General features: G+C 40.6%; 11 non-coding genes across 11 annotated transcripts; all 11 read right to left on the bottom strand.

Annotated features, from left to right (window-relative positions):
• Window positions 1-217: 217 nt before the first annotated feature.
• On the bottom strand, window positions 218-299 carry trnas-gcu (transfer RNA serine (anticodon GCU)). Its single transcript has one exon. It is a non-coding gene; the product is annotated as a tRNA-Ser (tRNA).
• A 755-nt stretch (window positions 300-1,054) lies between these two features.
• Window positions 1,055-1,136, bottom strand: trnas-gcu (transfer RNA serine (anticodon GCU)). The gene has a single exon. It is a non-coding gene; the product is annotated as a tRNA-Ser (tRNA).
• A 988-nt stretch (window positions 1,137-2,124) lies between these two features.
• On the bottom strand, window positions 2,125-2,206 carry trnas-gcu (transfer RNA serine (anticodon GCU)). The gene has a single exon. It is a non-coding gene; the product is annotated as a tRNA-Ser (tRNA).
• Window positions 2,207-2,962: 756 nt separating this feature from the next.
• Window positions 2,963-3,044, bottom strand: trnas-gcu (transfer RNA serine (anticodon GCU)). The gene has a single exon. It is a non-coding gene; the product is annotated as a tRNA-Ser (tRNA).
• A 756-nt stretch (window positions 3,045-3,800) lies between these two features.
• Window positions 3,801-3,882, bottom strand: trnas-gcu (transfer RNA serine (anticodon GCU)). The gene has a single exon. It is a non-coding gene; the product is annotated as a tRNA-Ser (tRNA).
• Window positions 3,883-4,870: 988 nt separating this feature from the next.
• Window positions 4,871-4,952, bottom strand: trnas-gcu (transfer RNA serine (anticodon GCU)). The gene has a single exon. It is a non-coding gene; the product is annotated as a tRNA-Ser (tRNA).
• Window positions 4,953-5,940: 988 nt separating this feature from the next.
• On the bottom strand, window positions 5,941-6,022 carry trnas-gcu (transfer RNA serine (anticodon GCU)). The gene has a single exon. It is a non-coding gene; the product is annotated as a tRNA-Ser (tRNA).
• A 756-nt stretch (window positions 6,023-6,778) lies between these two features.
• Window positions 6,779-6,860, bottom strand: trnas-gcu (transfer RNA serine (anticodon GCU)). Its single transcript has one exon. It is a non-coding gene; the product is annotated as a tRNA-Ser (tRNA).
• Window positions 6,861-7,616: 756 nt separating this feature from the next.
• trnas-gcu (transfer RNA serine (anticodon GCU)) lies at window positions 7,617-7,698 on the bottom strand. Its single transcript has one exon. It is a non-coding gene; the product is annotated as a tRNA-Ser (tRNA).
• A 756-nt stretch (window positions 7,699-8,454) lies between these two features.
• Window positions 8,455-8,536, bottom strand: trnas-gcu (transfer RNA serine (anticodon GCU)). Its single transcript has one exon. It is a non-coding gene; the product is annotated as a tRNA-Ser (tRNA).
• A 756-nt stretch (window positions 8,537-9,292) lies between these two features.
• Window positions 9,293-9,374, bottom strand: trnas-gcu (transfer RNA serine (anticodon GCU)). The gene has a single exon. It is a non-coding gene; the product is annotated as a tRNA-Ser (tRNA).
• Between the last annotated feature and the right edge of the window lie 9,759 nt (window positions 9,375-19,133).

Below are 19,133 nucleotides of genomic sequence, written 5' to 3'. Positions count from 1 at the left end.
TTTATTTGACAGTTGTTTGGTGGCCATGCGATTGGTTTCTGGAAAGCACCTAGCTCGTATTGTATTGATGCTTTACTATATAAACAAAATGTAGCTTACAGGTAATGCTACTGAGCATCTTAGGTTATGTGAAGCAAAGACAGCATCCGGCCATGTTTGGATACCACCACCGCATAGTAACTCCAAGGAACACCTCAAAGCACAGGAGAAGCAAGCACGACGAGTATGGGATTTGAACCCATGCGTGCAGAGCACAATGGATTAGCAATCCATCGCCTTAACCACTCGGCCACCTCGTCAGGTGCTCGTTAACATAGTCCCTAATCAATTACTGCTAATTCAATTAGTGCCTACTCAACTAGTCACCATTCAGCTACTCCTTATCAAATAGCCCTCATTCATCTCACCCTTATTTAACTCGTCCTTGCTCATCTAAAACTAATTCAACAAGTCCATACTCAACTAGCCCTCATTCAACTCTTCTTTATTCAATTAGTCCTTACTCAACTAGTCCCAATTCAACGATTACTTATTTAACTAGCCATTATTCAACTAGTCCTCATTAAACTAGTCATCGATGATGCAGTTCAACTAGACACCAATGTGTGCTGTCTACACCTGTTTATATATTGGTCTCTGTAGTCCAACAACTAACATCCATATTTACATAGAACTGTTAGTTCTCCTGTTAATGGTTCATTAATACTAATATATCTGCACTTGTTTTACCTTTGACCACATATCGGTGTCTCACATTTCCTTCTTCTGTCTCACTCTAGCCACCTGTTGTTCAGCAGGTATGTTTTCTCTCTGAAAGGGGGATGTTCCTTGCCAGTGTTTATTTGACAGTTGTTTGGTGGCCATGCGATTGGTCTCTGGAAAGCACCTAGCTCGTATTGTATTGATGCTTTACTATATAAACAAAATGTAGCTTACAGGTAATGCTACTGAGCATCTTAGGTTATTTAAAGCAAAGACCGCATCCGGCCATGTTTGGATACCACCACCGCATAGTAACTCCAAGGAACACCTCAAAGCACAGGAGAAGCAAGCACGACGAGGATGGGATTTTAACCCATGCGTGCAGAGCACAATGGATTAGCAATCCATCGCCTTGACCACTCGGCCACCTCGTCAGGTGCTCGTTAACATAGTCCCTAATCAATTACTGCTAATTCAATTAGTGCCTACTCAACTAGTCATCATTCAGCTACTCCTTATCAAATAGCCCTCATTCATCTCACCCTTATTTAACTCGTCCTTGCTCATCTAAAACTAATTCAACAAGTCCATACTCAACTAGCCCTCATTCAACTCTTCTTTATTCAATTAGTCCTTACTCAACTAGTCCCAATTCAACGATTACTTATTTAACTAGCCATTATTCAACTAGTCCTCATTAAACTAGTCATCGATGATGCAGTTCAACTAGACACCAATGTGTGCTGTCTACACCTGTTTATATATTGGTCTCTGTAGTCCAACAACTAACATCCATATTTACATAGAACTGTTAGTTCTCCTGTTAATGGTTCATTAATACTAATATATCTGCACTTGTTTTACCTTTGACCACATATCGGTGTCTCACATTTCCTTCTTCTGTCTCACTCTAGCCACCTGTTTTTCAGCAGGTGGGTTTTCTCTCTGAAAGGGGGGTTGTTCCTTGCCAGTGTTTATTTGACAGTTGTTTGGTGGCCATGCGATTGGTCTCTGGAAAGCACCTAGCTCGTATTGTATTGATGCTTTACTATATAAACAAAATGTAGCTTACAGGTAATGCTACTGAGCATCTTAGGTTATGTCAGTGCTTCTCAATCCTGGTCCTCGTGGGCCCCTGTCCTGCATGTTTTAGATGTTTCCCTGCACCAACACATCTGATTCTAATTAAAGGTCCTCATTAGCTTGTCACCAAGGTCTGCACAGCTCTGTTGATGACACAGGTACTTTTATCACGGTGTGCTGAAGCAGGGTAGCATCTAAAACATGCAGGACAGGGGCCCACGAGGACCAGGATTGAGAAACACTGGGTTATGTGAAGCAAAAACAGCATCCGGCCATGTTTGGATACCACCACCGCATAGTAACTCCAAGGAACACCTCAAAGCACAGGAGAAGCAAGCACGACGAGGATGGGATTTGAACCCATGCGTGCAGAGCACAATGGATTAGCAAACCATCGCCTTAACCCCTCGGCCACCTCGTCAGCTGCTCGTTAACATAGTCCCTAATCAATTACTGCTAATTCAATTAGTGCCTACTCAACTCGTCATCATTCAGCTACTCCTTATCAAATAGCCCTCATTTAACTCACCCTTATTTAACTCGTCCTTGCTCATCTAAAACTCATTCAACAAGTCCATACTCAACTAGCCCTCATTCAACTCTTGTTTATTCAATTAGTCCTTACTCAACTAGTCCCAATTCCACGATTACTTATTTAACTAGCCATTATTCAACTAGTCCTCATTAAACTAGTCATCGATGATGCAGTTCAACTAGACATCAATGTGTGCTGTCTACACCTGTTTATATATTGGTCTCTGTAGTCCAACAACTAACATCCATATGTACATAGAACTGTTAGTTCTCCTGTTAATGGTTCATTAATACTAATATATCTGCACTTGTTTTATCTTTGACCGCATATCGGTGTCTCACATTTCCTTCTTCTGTCTCACTCTAGCCACCTGTTTTTCAGCAGGTGGGTTTTCTCTCTGAAAGGGGGGATGTTCCTTGCCAGTGTTTATTTGACAGTTGTTTGGTGGCCATGCGATTGGTCTCTGGAAAGCACCTAGCTCGTATTGTATTGATGCTTTACTATATACACAAAATGTAGCTTACAGGTAATGCTACTGAGCATCTTAGGTTATTTAAAGCAAAGACAGCATCCGGCCATGTTTGGATACCACCACCGCATAGTAACTCCAAGGAACACCTCAAAGCACAGGAGAAGCAAGCACGACGAGGATGGGATTTGAACCCATGCGTGCAAAGCACAATGGATTAGCAATCCATCGCCTTAACCACTCGGCCACCTCGTCAGGTGCTCGTTAACATAGTCCCTAATCAATTACTGCTAATTCAATTAGTGCCTACTCAACTCGTCATTATTCAGCTACTCCTTATCAAATAGCCCTCATTCATCTCACCCTTATTTAACTTGTCCTTGCTCATCTAAAACTCATTCAACAAGTCCATACTCAACTAGCCCTCATTCAATTCTTCTTTATTCAATTAGTCCTTACTAAACTAGTCCCAATTCAATGATTACTTATTTAACTAGCCATTATTCAACTAGTCCTCAGTAAACTAGTCATCGATGATGCAGTTCAGCTAGACATCAATGTGTGCTGTATACACCTGTTTATATATTGGTCTCTGTAGTCCAACAACTAACATCCATATTTACATAGAACTGTTAGTTCTCCTGTTAATGGTTCATTAATACTAATATATCTGCACTTGTTTTACCTTTGATCACATATCGGTGTCTCACATTTCCTTCTTCTGTCTCACTCTAGCCACCTGTTTTTCAGCAAGTAGGTTTTCTCTCTGAAAGGGGGGATGTTCCTTGCCAGTGTTTATTTGACAGTTGTTTGGTGGCCATGCGTTTGGTCTCTGGAAAGCACCTAGCTCGTATTGTATTGATGCTTTACTATATAAACAAAATGTAGCTTACAGGTAATGCTACTGAGCATCTTAGGTTATTTAAAGCAAAGACAGCATCCGGCCATGTTTGGATACCACCACCGCATAGTAACTCCAAGGAACACCTCAAAGCACAGGAGAAGCAAGCACGACGAGGATGGGATTTGAACCCATGCGTGCAGAGCACAATGGGTTAGCAATCCATCGCCTTAACCACTCGGCCACCTCGTCAGGTGCTCGTTAACATAGTCCCTAATCAATTACTGCTAATTCAATTAGTGCCTACTCAACTCGTCATTATTCAGCTACTCCTTATCAAATAGCCCTCATTCATCTCACCCTTTTTTAACTTGTCCTTGCTCATCTAAAACTCATTCAACAAGTCCATACTCAACTAGCCCTCATTCAACTCTTCTTTATTCAATTAGTCCTTACTCAACTAGTCCCAATTCCACGATTACTTATTTAACTAGCCATTATTCAACTAGTCCTCATTAAACTAGTCATCGATGATGCAGTTCAACTATACATCAATGTGTGCTGTCTACACCTGTTTATATATTGGTCTCTGTAGTCCAACAACTAACATCCATATGTACATAGAACTGTTAGTTCTCCTGTTAATGGTTCATTAATACTAATATATCTGCACTTGTTTTACCTTTGACCACATATCGGTGTCTCACATTTCCTTCTTCTGTCTCACTCTAGCCACCTGTTTTTCAGCAGGTAGGTTTTCTCTCTGAAAGGGGGGATGTTCCTTGCCAGTGTTTATTTGACAGTTGTTTGGTGGCCATGCGATTGGTCTCTGGAAAGCACCTAGCTCGTATTGTATTGATGCTTTACTATATAAACAAAATGTAGCTTACAGGTAATGCTACTGAGCATCTTAGGTTATGTCAGTGCTTCTCAATCCTGGTCCTCGTGGGCCCCTGTCCTGCATGTTTTAGATGTTTCCCTGCACCAACACATCTGATTCTAATTAAAGGTCCTCATTAGCTTGTCACCAAGGTCTGCACAGCTCTGTTGATGACACAGGTACTTTTATCACGGTGTGCTGAAGCAGGGTAGCATCTAAAACATGCAGGACAGGGGCCCACGAGGACCAGGATTGAGAAACACTGGGTTATGTGAAGCAAAGACAGCATCCGGCCATGTTTGGATACCACCACCGCATAGTAACTCCAAGGAACACCTCAAAGCACAGGAGAAGCAAGCACGACGAGGATGGGATTTTAACCCATGCGTGCAGAGCACAATGGATTAGCAATCCATCGCCTTGACCACTCGGCCACCTCGTCAGGTGCTCGTTAACATAGTCCCTAATCAATTACTGCTAATTCAATTAGTGCCTACTCAACTAGTCATCATTCAGCTACTCCTTATCAAATAGCCCTCATTCATCTCACCCTTATTTAACTCGTCCTTGCTCATCTAAAACTAATTCAACAAGTCCATACTCAACTAGCCCTCATTCAACTCTTCTTTATTCAATTAGTCCTTACTCAACTAGTCCCAATTCAACGATTACTAATTTAACTAGCCATTATTCAACTAGTCCTCATTAAACTAGTCATCGATGATGCAGTTCAACTAGACACCAATGTGTGCTGTCTACACCTGTTTATATATTGGTCTCTGTAGTCCAACAACTAACATCCATATTTACATAGAACTGTTAGTTCTCCTGTTAATGGTTCATTAATACTAATATATCTGCACTTGTTTTACCTTTGACCACATATCGGTGTCTCACATTTCCTTCTTCTGTCTCACTCTAGCCACCTGTTTTTCAGCAGGTGGGTTTTCTCTCTGAAAGGGGGGTTGTTCCTTGCCAGTGTTTATTTGACAGTTGTTTGGTGGCCATGCGATTGGTCTCTGGAAAGCACCTAGCTCGTATTGTATTGATGCTTTACTATATAAACAAAATGTAGCTTACAGGTAATGCTACTGAGCATCTTAGGTTATGTCAGTGCTTCTCAATCCTGGTCCTCGTGGGCCCCTGTCCTGCATGTTTTAGATGTTTCCCTGCACCAACACATCTGATTCTAATTAAAGGTCCTCATTAGCTTGTCACCAAGGTCTGCACAGCTCTGTTGATGACACAGGTACTTTTATCACGGTGTGCTGAAGCAGGGTAGCATCTAAAACATGCAGGACAGGGGCCCACGAGGACCAGGATTGAGAAACACTGGGTTATGTGAAGCAAAAACAGCATCCGGCCATGTTTGGATACCACCACCGCATAGTAACTCCAAGGAACACCTCAAAGCACAGGAGAAGCAAGCACGACGAGGATGGGATTTGAACCCATGCGTGCAGAGCACAATGGATTAGCAAACCATCGCCTTAACCCCTCGGCCACCTCGTCAGCTGCTCGTTAACATAGTCCCTAATCAATTACTGCTAATTCAATTAGTGCCTACTCAACTCGTCATCATTCAGCTACTCCTTATCAAATAGCCCTCATTTAACTCACCCTTATTTAACTCGTCCTTGCTCATCTAAAACTCATTCAACAAGTCCATACTCAACTAGCCCTCATTCAACTCTTGTTTATTCAATTAGTCCTTACTCAACTAGTCCCAATTCCACGATTACTTATTTAACTAGCCATTATTCAACTAGTCCTCATTAAACTAGTCATCGATGATGCAGTTCAACTAGACATCAATGTGTGCTGTCTACACCTGTTTATATATTGGTCTCTGTAGTCCAACAACTAACATCCATATGTACATAGAACTGTTAGTTCTCCTGTTAATGGTTCATTAATACTAATATATCTGCACTTGTTTTATCTTTGACCGCATATCGGTGTCTCACATTTCCTTCTTCTGTCTCACTCTAGCCACCTGTTTTTCAGCAGGTGGGTTTTCTCTCTGAAAGGGGGGATGTTCCTTGCCAGTGTTTATTTGACAGTTGTTTGGTGGCCATGCGATTGGTCTCTGGAAAGCACCTAGCTCGTATTGTATTGATGCTTTACTATATACACAAAATGTAGCTTACAGGTAATGCTACTGAGCATCTTAGGTTATTTAAAGCAAAGACAGCATCCGGCCATGTTTGGATACCACCACCGCATAGTAACTCCAAGGAACACCTCAAAGCACAGGAGAAGCAAGCACGACGAGGATGGGATTTGAACCCATGCGTGCAAAGCACAATGGATTAGCAATCCATCGCCTTAACCACTCGGCCACCTCGTCAGGTGCTCGTTAACATAGTCCCTAATCAATTACTGCTAATTCAATTAGTGCCTACTCAACTCGTCATTATTCAGCTACTCCTTATCAAATAGCCCTCATTCATCTCACCCTTATTTAACTTGTCCTTGCTCATCTAAAACTCATTCAACAAGTCCATACTCAACTAGCCCTCATTCAATTCTTCTTTATTCAATTAGTCCTTACTAAACTAGTCCCAATTCAATGATTACTTATTTAACTAGCCATTATTCAACTAGTCCTCAGTAAACTAGTCATCGATGATGCAGTTCAGCTAGACATCAATGTGTGCTGTATACACCTGTTTATATATTGGTCTCTGTAGTCCAACAACTAACATCCATATTTACATAGAACTGTTAGTTCTCCTGTTAATGGTTCATTAATACTAATATATCTGCACTTGTTTTACCTTTGATCACATATCGGTGTCTCACATTTCCTTCTTCTGTCTCACTCTAGCCACCTGTTTTTCAGCAAGTAGGTTTTCTCTCTGAAAGGGGGGATGTTCCTTGCCAGTGTTTATTTGACAGTTGTTTGGTGGCCATGCGTTTGGTCTCTGGAAAGCACCTAGCTCGTATTGTATTGATGCTTTACTATATAAACAAAATGTAGCTTACAGGTAATGCTACTGAGCATCTTAGGTTATTTAAAGCAAAGACAGCATCCGGCCATGTTTGGATACCACCACCGCATAGTAACTCCAAGGAACACCTCAAAGCACAGGAGAAGCAAGCACGACGAGGATGGGATTTGAACCCATGCGTGCAGAGCACAATGGGTTAGCAATCCATCGCCTTAACCACTCGGCCACCTCGTCAGGTGCTCGTTAACATAGTCCCTAATCAATTACTGCTAATTCAATTAGTGCCTACTCAACTCGTCATTATTCAGCTACTCCTTATCAAATAGCCCTCATTCATCTCACCCTTTTTTAACTTGTCCTTGCTCATCTAAAACTCATTCAACAAGTCCATACTCAACTAGCCCTCATTCAACTCTTCTTTATTCAATTAGTCCTTACTCAACTAGTCCCAATTCCACGATTACTTATTTAACTAGCCATTATTCAACTAGTCCTCATTAAACTAGTCATCGATGATGCAGTTCAACTATACATCAATGTGTGCTGTCTACACCTGTTTATATATTGGTCTCTGTAGTCCAACAACTAACATCCATATGTACATAGAACTGTTAGTTCTCCTGTTAATGGTTCATTAATACTAATATATCTGCACTTGTTTTACCTTTGACCACATATCGGTGTCTCACATTTCCTTCTTCTGTCTCACTCTAGCCACCTGTTTTTCAGCAGGTAGGTTTTCTCTCTGAAAGGGGGGATGTTCCTTGCCAGTGTTTATTTGACAGTTGTTTGGTGGCCATGCGATTGGTCTCTGGAAAGCACCTAGCTCGTATTGTATTGATGCTTTACTATATAAACAAAATGTAGCTTACAGGTAATGCTACTGAGCATCTTAGGTTATTTAAAGCAAAGACAGCATCCGGCCATGTTGGGATACCACCACCGCATAGTAACTCCAAGGAACACCTCAAAGCACAGGAGAAGCAAGCACGACGAGGATGGGATTTGAACCCATGCGTGCAGAGCACAATGGATTAGCAATCCATCGCCTTAACCACTCGGCCACCTCGTCAGGTGCTCATTAACATAGTCCCTAATCAATTACTGCTAATTCAATTATTGCCTACTCAACTCATCATCATTCAGCTACTCCTTATCACATAGCCCTCATTCATCTCACCTTTATTTAACTTGTCCTTGCTCATCTAAAACTCATTCAACAAGTCCATACTCAACTAGCCCTCATTCAACTCTTCTTTATTCAATTAGTCCTTACTCAACTAGTCCCAATTCAACGATTACTTATTTAACTAGCCATTATTCAACTAGTCCTCATTAAACTAGTCATCGATGATGCAGTTCAACTAGACATCAATGTGTGCTGTCTACACCTGTTTATATATTGGTCTCTGTAGTCCAACAACTAACATCCATATTTACATAGAACTGTTAGTTCTCCTGTTAATGGTTCATTAATACTAATATATCTGCACTTGTTTTACCTTTGACCACATATCGGTGTCTCACATTTCCTTCTTCTGTCTCACTCTAGCCACCTGTTTTTCAGCAGGTAGGTTTTCTCTCTGAAAGGGGGGATGTTCCTTGCCAGTGTTTATTTGACAGTTGTTTGGTGGCCATGCGATATGTCTCTGGAAAGCACCTAGCTCGTATTGTATTGATGCTTTACTATATAAACAAAATGTAGCTTACAGGTAATGCTACTGAGCATCTTAGGTTATTTAAAGCAAAGACAGCATCCGGCCATGCTGGGATACCACCACCGCATAGTAACTCCAAGGAACACCTCAAAGCACAGGAGAAGCAAGCACGACGAGGATGGGATTTGAACCCATGCGTGCAGAGCACAATGGATTAGCAATCCATCGCCTTAACCACTCGGCCACCTCGTCAGGTGCTCGTTAACATAGTCCCTAATCAATTACTGCTAATTCAATTAGTGCCTACTCAACTCGTCATCATTCAGCTACTCCTTATCAAATAGCCCTCATTCATCTCACCCTTATTTAACTCGTCCTTGCTCATCTAAAACTCATTCAACTAGTCCATACTCAACTAGCCCTCATTCAACTCTTCTTTATTCAATTAGTCCTTACTCAACTAGTCCCAATTCAACGATTACTTATTTAACTAGCCATTATTCAACTAGTCCTCATTAAACTAGTCATCGATGATGCAGTTCAACTAGACATCAATGTGTGCTGTCTACACCTGTTTATATATTGGTCTCTGTAGTCCAACAACTAACAGTCATATTTACATAGAACTGTTAGTTCTCCTGTTAATGGTTCATTAATACTAATATATCTGCACTTGTTTTACCTATGACAACATATCGGTGTCTCACATTTCCCTCTTCTTCATCCTTTCTGTTCTGTCTCCCTACCACCACCGCATAGTAACTCCAAGGAACACCTCAAAGCACAGGAGAAGCAAGCACGACGAGGATGGGATTTGAACCCATGCGTGCAGAGCACAATGGATTAGCAATCCATCGGCCACCTCGTCAGGTGCTTGTTAACCTAGTCCCTAATCAATTACTGCTAATTCAATTAGTGCCTACTCAACTCGTCATCATTCAACTACTCCTTATCAAATAGCCCTCATTCATCTCAGCCTTATTTAACTCAGCACAGGAGAAGCGAGCACGACGAGCTTGTAGTCAGGGTGCAGCTCCTGAAGCTCTGGCCTGCAAACATACACAGAAGACAAATACTGGGCCAGCACAAGAAACTACAAGAACGATGGACAAAAATGATGGCTATGAGATACTTATAATAAATAAAAAAATGGAAAAGCAGAAGAGAAGAAGGAAAGAGGAGAAGAGAAGATGGGTGAGGGGCACTGCCCAATGGATCATCTCGGTGCCCCCCTTTAGCATAGGGCTATAGCAGCGTATCTACCACAAAGCTGGTTTGAGACTTCAATTTCAATTTATTTATTTGGTAGGGACAGTGTACATCAATCAACATTTTCTTTAAAGGGAAATTAAAAAAAAATGTAGATGCACCCAGATTGCAGCCATAGGCTGATTTACATTGGTAGTCCCCCTGCCAGATGCAATCAGCAAAAATCATACAAACAACAATATTAATAATCACAAAAAAAGAAAACAATATAGCACACATAACATGGCATATGCATTCACAATAAAAGTTAATGACGATAAAAACCGTGCTGGGGATATGAATGATTTGAGAACTAATGTGCTGTAGTGCTATTCTGCTGTGGTACATGATAAATACTAATAAATAGTTAAATAGTTGAGTATTAAAGTGCTGCCAGTACATGAGTATGGTACATGCAAAAATAAAATAAGTGAAAGTAAGAAAGAAAAAAACTGGGGGGGGGGGTTCTGTACGGGGTGTGTAGATGAAGTTTGAGATTGCAGCAATGCAGAGTCCGGTACTTAGTTATTGTTGTATTTGTGACTAGTTGTGGTTGTCAGTTATAATGTGAGGTAGTTAATAGTGATGATAGGCAAAAATTAATCCAGAAGAAAATTATTAAAAAAAAAAAAAAAAAAAAAAAAAAAAAAGGACCATACATTGCATATCAACAGTGGTTACACGTTTGGTTACTTATTAACCATTTTTTAAGTTAGTTTTGAATGTCCCATATGTGTTACAGTCTCGGATCACAGAGGGCGTAGTATTCCATATGTGACTACCTGCAACCGAGAGTACAGCCTGCCCACATGATGTGCGCCTGAACGGGATTATACAGTCCCCTCTTGTGGTGGCCCTGGTCGTATAGACTAACTATTATAGTCTTGTTCTATAGCTGCAGCTATGACTACTGACTCTAACACACTAGAGTTTACACCAACTAGAGGTTTACTAACACTAACTAGAGGTTTACTAACACTAATTTCAGGTTTACTAAACACTAACTAGAGGTTTACTAACACCAACTAGAGGTTTACTAGACACTAACTAGAGGTTTACTAACACTAACTAGAGATGTACTAAACACTAACTAGAGGCTTTACTGAACAGAAAGGTTTGAAGTTTAGTTCTAAAGGTGGAGGTGGTGTCAGCCTCCTTAACCCAAACAGGAAGTTGGTTCCATAGTAATGGTTCCTGATACCAGAACAGCCGTCCTCCAAATCTACATTTGGATCCTCTAGGAACTATGAGTAAACCTGCACTCTGAGAACGGAGAGCTCTGTTAGGAACATAAGGCACTATCAGGTCTTGCAAATATTGCGGAGCTAAGCCGTTTTGGGTTTTATACGCAAGTAATACAATTTTAAATTGGATTCTGAATTTTAAGGGGAGCCAATGCAGTGCCATAATAGGTCTCCTTTAAGTTTCAGACAGCGGTTACTTTTATTCCATCAGATGATGCTAGGTTACAGCTTGAGGTCACATGGCCCTCGTCATGGTGTCGTGGAGGTGTCTTTCATGCTGCATGTCTGCCACATGGTGCCCAGTGTCTCTGACTGTCAAGCTGAACAAGAACCAAGACCAGATCTGTTGGACAACATTTAAAGAATTATGATTGAAAGAATGCAGCTTCTGATACAATTGGTTTATACACATTATCGTTCTTATTTTGTGATTCATCCTCTCCTTTCCTAGACTAAAGCCAGTCTTTATTTCTGATCTTTGTTACTGGTTTTGGTACTCAACTGACCCTGTGTGAGTGTGACCGTGTATATTTGTTATTATTGAGTATGGGTATTGTGTTATGTTTGTTTTGGGAGCATTTTAGATTTACTGTTCATTAGTTCATAGCGCAGCATGTAATCCACAAAGGTTTGCTCGTAGCACAATGAAGGTTCATCATCTCACGTGTGACCAGTAAGAGCTCGCTCTCGCGCCGTTTGAAATGTTGCTTTTTCGTTCACTTGGATTTTACTCTAAAAAAAAATGGCCCGAAGTTGAAAACACTGCAAATTTACACATTTATCAAATAATGAGGGCCAGAAAAAACAGAGCGAGGTGTGGAGGCCCTTAAAGGATTATTTCTGCTTCCAAACCTGCCTGGCCTCTGAAAAGTTCTATTAGTTATGAGCCCAAAGGCATCGGCTGAATATGTAAATAAATCCAGGCAGGTGAACACTGAGAAGAATTTCTCCAAAATGTCTATTTTAATGTCTTCCCAACACCCTTTGCACATACATTCCTCTCTTCCTCTCAATAATGATGGATTGCATTCATTCAGGAAAACATAATACAGGGTTACAAAATATAATCCATAATCCATAATTTGACCTCCTCCAAAACAGGAATTAAATTCGTAGTAATTCCTGGCTGAGAGTGAGGGGAAGATGCTGTTTTAAAGATATCTTGTTGTCTGTTTTCGTCTCTCTGTCTGTTCTCTCTTTTCCGCACATTTTGATGTATAACACACCTGGGTGCACGTTACGGTTCGGGCGAAGCCACGCTGAAAGCCCTGTCTCCAAAGGTTTTTAAACGGGTACGAGTCTGACAGAAGACCTCAGGTTCCTGGATGGAGTGTATTGGTGGAGGAGGTCGGACAAGTATTGAGGGGCCAGTGAATGGAGGGATCTGTAGGTGACAAGGAGAATTTTGTACCGTATTTGAAACTTAACCGGGAGCCAATGGGGGTGGATGAGGGTGGGGGTGATGTGCTGCCAGGGCTTGGTGTGGGTGAGAACCCTGACAGCTGAGTTCTGCATACTGGAGCCTGTCCAGGGTTTTACTGGGAACCCCGGACAGGACTCCATTACATTGACTGCGTTTCCATGCATCAATAACCCTTTTAAAACCTGAATATTGGCAATAACCCGAATTTGCACAGCCACGTAAACACCAATAACCCCTTTGAATAACCCGAATTTGCTCATATTTGGGTTTTTAAAAACCCAAATATGACCCCTGGGTTACTCCGTTTAAAACCCGAATATTGGGTCATGTAAACACCAAACGGAATATCCCCATCAAACAGAACATGAATTTGTTTTCTGCGCATGTTCTGTTCACAAGGAATCCTGGTCTTTTGAGTCCAGGAAGTTCTTATAAACACGGAGAAACCAAGACCAGGAGGAGACTAATCACTTCATAAATGTAATGAAGGATATGAACATTTCTGCATTTGTAGACGGTAGAAAGTACCGGGATAGCCAGATTTACAAAAAGGTGAGCGAAAAGTTGCGCGAAGCAGCATTTGTTTTGAATTTGGATACAGAAAGAAGAAGCAGAAATGACGGGAATTGCATCATGATGTTCTCCGTGCGTCGCTGGTTTGATCCAGATATCCCAAATGATTAATTACCATGTAAACGGAATATTCTGAATGTTTCAGTAACCGGAATATTAGCAATAACCTGAATTTTGACTGCATGTAAACGTAGTCAATAGTCCAGTCGGGAGGTGGTGAACGTGGATGAGACGGAGACGGGACAGGAGATGTTCCTGAGGTGATAAACAGCTTTTTTAGTGATGGATTTGACATGGGAATGGCGTTGACTACTGTAATTCCTCAAATTCACCTCAAACTGCCTCTGCTGTAATCTCATATTGATTTAGCATCTGCTTGACAAAGAGGACACAGATTTTTTTTTTATATATTTTTTTTATACATGCGATATAATATATTCATTATAAATTCACGTATTAAAGGCTAACATTTAAGGAATGTGTTGCACGTCTGAAATGTAAAATTGAAGTATATTAACAAATTCAATAAGGTTCAAGAGAAGTTCATGAATTATCTTGGGCTTGTGCTTGTCCCATTTAAATTAGTCAATTTAGGAAAAAAAACATTTCTTATTATTAAAAATGTTAATAGAATGTAACCTCTAGATTTGTGTTTTCATTAACCTTAAGGGGTTTATATTTCACACTGTAAGTCTGTTGAAACTGAATTAACATATTGATGACTTTTTAATGCAGCAAATTTATATTCAGTGGAGGGATGTTTGCCAAGTTCTCTGGCTTTATTTTTAATATTTGTCTGATATCCAAAATTGATTAAATGATTAGAAATGATTAGTCCAAATGACCAACCCTAAACTTTGGGTATCAGTCCATACTGAGTAAAGCACAGCAGTTACTTGCAGACTGTGACTTTTATAGGAACCTGGAAGTAAAATCATGCTGCACAGACATTTGTCTCCCACTGCATTAATCCCCCTTCATGCTGAGGCATTCCATTGAGAAAACTGGTGGTTATCTGGATGTGGGTTAACTGTCCCGCATGTTAATGTTGGCTGTGTGCTTGTCTTGCCTGTTAATTTGTACCGTAGCCTGGAAAAACTGTGATCACTGTGATCTCTTAACGGTCTCAGGCCTTCTTATCTGTCTGATCTAGTTTTACCCTATAAAGCCCAGTGGACCCTGAGGTCGTCCGGCACAGACCTTTTAATCATTCCCAAAGTTAGAACCATAACCCACGGTGAGGCATCATTTCACTACTACGACCCACGTCTGTGGAACAGCCTGCTGGAGAATCTCAGGGACCAGAGACTGTTGATGCTTTTACAATCAGGCTCAAGACTCACCTTTTTAAATTGGCTTTTAGCTGATTCCTTTTAGTCTTTCTTGTATCCCATTGTTTTAACTAGCTGTTTTTGTTGTTTTAACCCAGGTTTTATGGTTTTAAGGTTTTAAGTTGTTCTTATGTTTGTTTTAGCAGGTCTTGCTTTCTAGACCTACTTTTAGGATTTTTTGTTATACTTTTAAACTCTTTTAGTGTGTATTTTAACCTCATAGCCTGTCTTATCCTGCTTTCTTGTAGCTTTTAGCTCCAGTGTTTCCTCGTGGGGAGCCTCCATGCTGGGAGTGACTCCTCCCATCTGGTCTTGGCATGTGGTCCTGGCCTGGATGGTTGTGGAGCTCTGCACCACGGCTTTACCGCTGTGGTGTGGACTCCTCTATCCGTCCGGGGGGATGGTCTCTGTAGCGCCCCCCCCCCTTGTGGTTGTGCGTTATGAGACCTCCTGGCGTGGATGATACCTGATACCATTTCCTCACCTGGATCCTCAGTGCTCAGCCATTTACATGTGTGAACCGCAGTGTGGTTTTGTGTGTGTGTCACTCAGTGACATTATTAAGTTTTATGTTTTATGTAAAGCGCTTTGCATTACATTTTTTATTTGTACAAAAACCACTATACAAATAAAGTTTGATTTGATTTGAAAAAAACTTGACCTAATGCATTATTTTAAGGTAGTTTCGAAATATAAAAGCGTTTTGATCATATTTCTAGCGAGAAATATACATTGAAATTTCATAATATTGGTTCAGTTGCTGTATATGATCTTTGGTTTGTCTCGGTATACAATTGTTACAGTTGCTAAGTAGCTACGGATGAAACCAAGTTGCTTGTATGCTATTTGAAATATTCTTTACATTATGTACTTATATGGGCTGTTAAGATATTTGTGTTATTTTGTGTAACTTTTGATGATATTATTACAATATAGAACAAAATGAAACAAAGAGTTTAAAAGTATAACATAAAATACTAAAAGTAGGTCTAGAAAGCAAGACCTGCTAAAACAAACATAAGAACAACTTAAAACCATAAGAGCACAAGACCTGGGTTAAAACAACAAGAACAGCTAGTTAAACAAGGGTATACAAGAAAGATTGAAAGGAATCAGCTAAAAGACCATTTAAAAAGGTGAGTCTTGAGCCTGATTTTAAAAGCATCAACAGTCTCTGCGGGCCTGAGCTTCTCCAGCAGGCTGTTCCACAGACGTGGGCCGTAGTAGTGAAATGATGCCTCACTGTGGGTTATGGTTCTAACTTTGGGAATGATTAAAAGGCCGGTGCCGGACGACCTCAGGATCCGCCAGGGTTTATAGGATAAAAGTAGATCAGACAGATCATCATATGGGGACAGATAATTTGTGCTGATTACAAATAATATAATATATTACAAATAATAGCAGTGACCAAAACACCTGCAGAAATACTGCAGGAATGACATAGCAGCAGTTAAATGCAGCCTTCTGTAAGCTTTAAATATCCACTGGGCTTACATCAAATACATCAAAACACAACAATAAAAAACACTTTTCTGAACTTATCAATATGACTCTGTCCTTCACAGGATAAGTAACATGGATCACTGCAAAAACTCAAAATCTTAACAAGAATATTTGTCTTATTTCTAGTTAAAATGTCTAATTTTAGTAAAAAAAATCTCATTACACTTAAAACAAGACTCATCACTGGAAAAAAAAACCATTTTCACCTGTTTCAAGTAGATTTTTTACTTGAAATAAGTAGAAACATCTGCCAGTGGAACAAGATTTTTTTGCTTGTAATAAGAAGATAAATCTTGTCCCACTGGCAGATTTTCCTACTTATTTCAAGTGAAAATTTACCTGAAACAGGTGAAAATTGTCACATTTTTCTGGTGTTATTTTTCTGGTGATGACTCTAAATGTTGAAATAGCAGTTAAACCACATTCATTGATGAAATGACATAAGGGATGGAAAGGGGGGATGGCAGTTTTACAGGGGGGATGATTTGGACCGTTTTTATTTCAGGGGGGGATGCCATCCCCCTCATCACCCCTCAACTCCAGTACTGGTTCTAACTTTGGGAATGATTAAAATGCCTCAGGGTCCGCCGGGGTTTATAGGGTAAAAGCAGATCAGACAGATAAAAAGGCCCGAGACCGTTAAGAGATTTAAAAATTAATAAGAGAACCTTAAAATCGATCCTGAAGCGCATGGGGAACCCATGCAGCGATTCTAAAACTGGTGTAATGTGAGCCCGGCTTCTGGTCTTCATCAGCACTCTCCTGCTGCTGGGTCCTAATCAGCCAACTCGTGAAAGTATGCTCCAGTCGACGTCAGGTTGGTGTTTGGGAGTATTTTTTTGACCAACCCGGGGAGACTTTTCTGCCAACAGTCGGTCGTCGGGTTGGTGTGTCCCGGTGTTCTGCCATTTTTTGCTGCTTTGCCAAAAAATGCTCCCTAATGGTTTTCTACCTTTTGTAGAGCTACAATTTTACTGTATTTTACTCCCTAACCCACTTCCTTTTCCCCCAAGTGGTCCTTGTCTCTTGCCAGGCCGTCATTGTAAATAAGAATGTGTTGTTAATGACATGCCTGGTTAAATAAAGGCCAATGACTGATTGAATATCAAATAAAGCGATAGAATTGTTGTTTTTGTTTCCTCTTTATCGTATAATGTTCACAAGTGTAATGCAATTCATGTCATGGGCAGTGTATTTTGAAGGATCAAATACTCAACATCCCATATTATCAATTTTACATCATGCAAGAAATGATTGGCGTGGCAATCAAACATTGAAAATCACTGTGCGCGTGCGCAGAACCACAAAGTAGCATTTTTCGGCAGGTAGCAGAAATTGGCAAAACACCGGCCCTAAATCAGTTAATTTCTATTTAGCTGGTAGACGTCAGTCTGTTCAGTAAATAAATCAGTGTAATGGTAATGAGAGCTTTCATGTTTGTGTTGGGGTCTCAGTGGGCCGGATTCCTGCTGACCTTTTCATGAATCCAGAAGCATTTCACACAAACACTTAGTTAACATTTGAGCTGTAAATGATGCAGCTAAATGAAGAACCAGCTCAGAGGAACTTGTGGCACCGCAGCGGTTCGAGTCCAGCTCATCACCGTCATGGTGAGAAGCTGTGGAGGGATTTCAGGCTCATCTCCTCCCCACGGTTTCTGGACCAGCATGCATCAGCATTACAACCCCACAACTGAAGGAGGTTAGAAACACAAATACAAAGTTACTCTAGACGTGGAACTGCAGCAATGCAGTAAGATGAGGACTTAGAAGCAGTTCTGAGTTACCGTGGCAACAACAAACTTGCGTAACCTTGTGTTAAAATGTAAATAAAAAAACAAGGTAATGATCTACTAATGTCATGTTTCTTGTTGTGTTTCAGGTTCTTTTTCTCATCAGATGTTTCTTTGAATCCCAACTTCTTCACATGTGATGTTTGTGAAGATAATACAGTTATTAACGGATAGCCCGTTGAGATGAATCATCTCGTTTTGGAGGGGGTCCAACATAAAACATACAACACAGTACAAAACAGTTACATACAACATACATAACATATAAGACTCTCACACACAAACCCGTCCACACACCAGTCCCCAAGACCTACCACACCTGTAAATACTGCATATAACACAGTAATAACAACAAGAACAACAATATTAATAATAGTCATTGTCCTCATCATTATTATACAATATATGAAAAAATAGATACATTAAGTATTAAAAAAATGACACAAATGAGAAGGCAAGCCAATAGAGGCAACTACATGGTTTATTGAGGTTGGAGAATAGTGAGTTTTTAAAGAGATGTAATGAATTGAGTTCTCTTATATTGATGGGTAGGTTGTTCCAATCTGATGGGGCTTTGAACTTAAAGCACGTCTGCCAATTTCTTTAAATGTCAAAGGAACAAAAAGGAAGGAAGGAAGGAAGGAAGGAAGGAAGGAAGGAAGGAAGGGAGGGAGGGAGGGAGGGAGGGAGGGAGGGAGGGAGGGAGGGAGGGAGGGAGGAAGGAAGGAAGGAAGGAAGGAAGGAAGGAAGGAAGGAAGGAAGGAAGGAAGGAAGGAAGGAAGGAAGGAAGGAAGGAAGGAAGGAAGGAAGGAAGGAAAGAAGGAAGGAAGGAAGGAAGAAAAGAAGAAAAGAAGGATGGAAGGAAGGGTGAAAAGAAGGAAGGAAAGGAGTAAA

This window comes from Cololabis saira, chromosome 23 (genome assembly GCF_033807715.1).
Source record: "Cololabis saira isolate AMF1-May2022 chromosome 23, fColSai1.1, whole genome shotgun sequence".
NCBI classification, from domain to species: domain Eukaryota; kingdom Metazoa; phylum Chordata; class Actinopteri; order Beloniformes; family Belonidae; genus Cololabis; species Cololabis saira.
Note: the sequence above shows the minus strand (reverse complement) of the source record. Positions and strands in the feature narration are given on the sequence as shown.